At 55.9% G+C, this 816-nt stretch overlaps 1 non-coding gene across 1 annotated transcript; it reads right to left on the minus strand.

Moving 5' to 3' along the window:
- Positions 1-476: 476 nt before the first annotated feature.
- Positions 477-583, minus strand: LOC112066843 (U6 spliceosomal RNA). Its single transcript, XR_002892921.1, has one exon. It is a non-coding gene; the product is annotated as a U6 spliceosomal RNA (small nuclear RNA).
- Between the last annotated feature and the right edge of the window lie 233 nt (positions 584-816).

Raw genomic sequence — 816 nt, forward strand, 5'->3', positions numbered from 1 at the left:
TGGTAGCTTCCCTTGTTGCGGAGCACGGACTCTAGGCGTGCGGGCCTCAGCAGCTGTGGTGCACAGGCTTAGCCGCTCCGCGGCATGTGGGATCCCCCCAGACCCGGGCTCGAACCCGTGTCCCCTGCATCGGCAGGTGGACTCCCAACCAATGCACCACCAGGGAAGTCCCTTTTATACAATTATTATTTTTTTTTTTTTTTTTTTTTTTTTTTTGCGGTACGCGGGCCTCTCACTGTTGTGGCCTCTCCCGTTGCGGAGCACAGGCTCCGGACGCACAGGCTCAGCGGCCACGGCTCACGGGCCCAGCCGCTCCGCGGCATGTGGGATCTTCCCGGACCGGGGCACGAACCCGCGTCCCCTGCACCGGCAGGCGGATTCTCAACAACTGCGCCACCAGGGAAGCCCCCCTTTTATACAATTTTAAAGGTTACTTTCCATTTACAGTTATTACAAAATATTGGCTATATTCCCCCCAATATATGGAACACTTCACGAATTTGCGTGTCATCTTTGTGCAGAGGCCATGCTAATCTTCTCTGTATCGTTTCCATTTTCGTATATGTGCTGCCAGAGCGAGCAGAGTCGTCCCTGAGTCTTGTCTTTGCCTCACACCCCAAGCTTCAAAACATGCTCCCGGGATGTGACCACCTGTCACTTCCTCCCCTGCCACTGTCACCCTTCTGTGGAACCCTGACCGCACAGCCCTCAGCGGCTCTCCTGGCCCCTCCTGTCTGCCTCTCTCCACACAGCAGAGCTTAAGTCGAACCAGCCAGCCCTCTGGGGGCTGACAGTCACATTTAGGGTTAAACGCAG

The sequence above is a fragment of the Physeter macrocephalus genome, chromosome 11 (genome assembly GCF_002837175.3).
Source record: "Physeter macrocephalus isolate SW-GA chromosome 11, ASM283717v5, whole genome shotgun sequence".
In the NCBI taxonomy this organism is placed as follows: Eukaryota; Metazoa; Chordata; class Mammalia; order Artiodactyla; family Physeteridae; genus Physeter; species Physeter macrocephalus.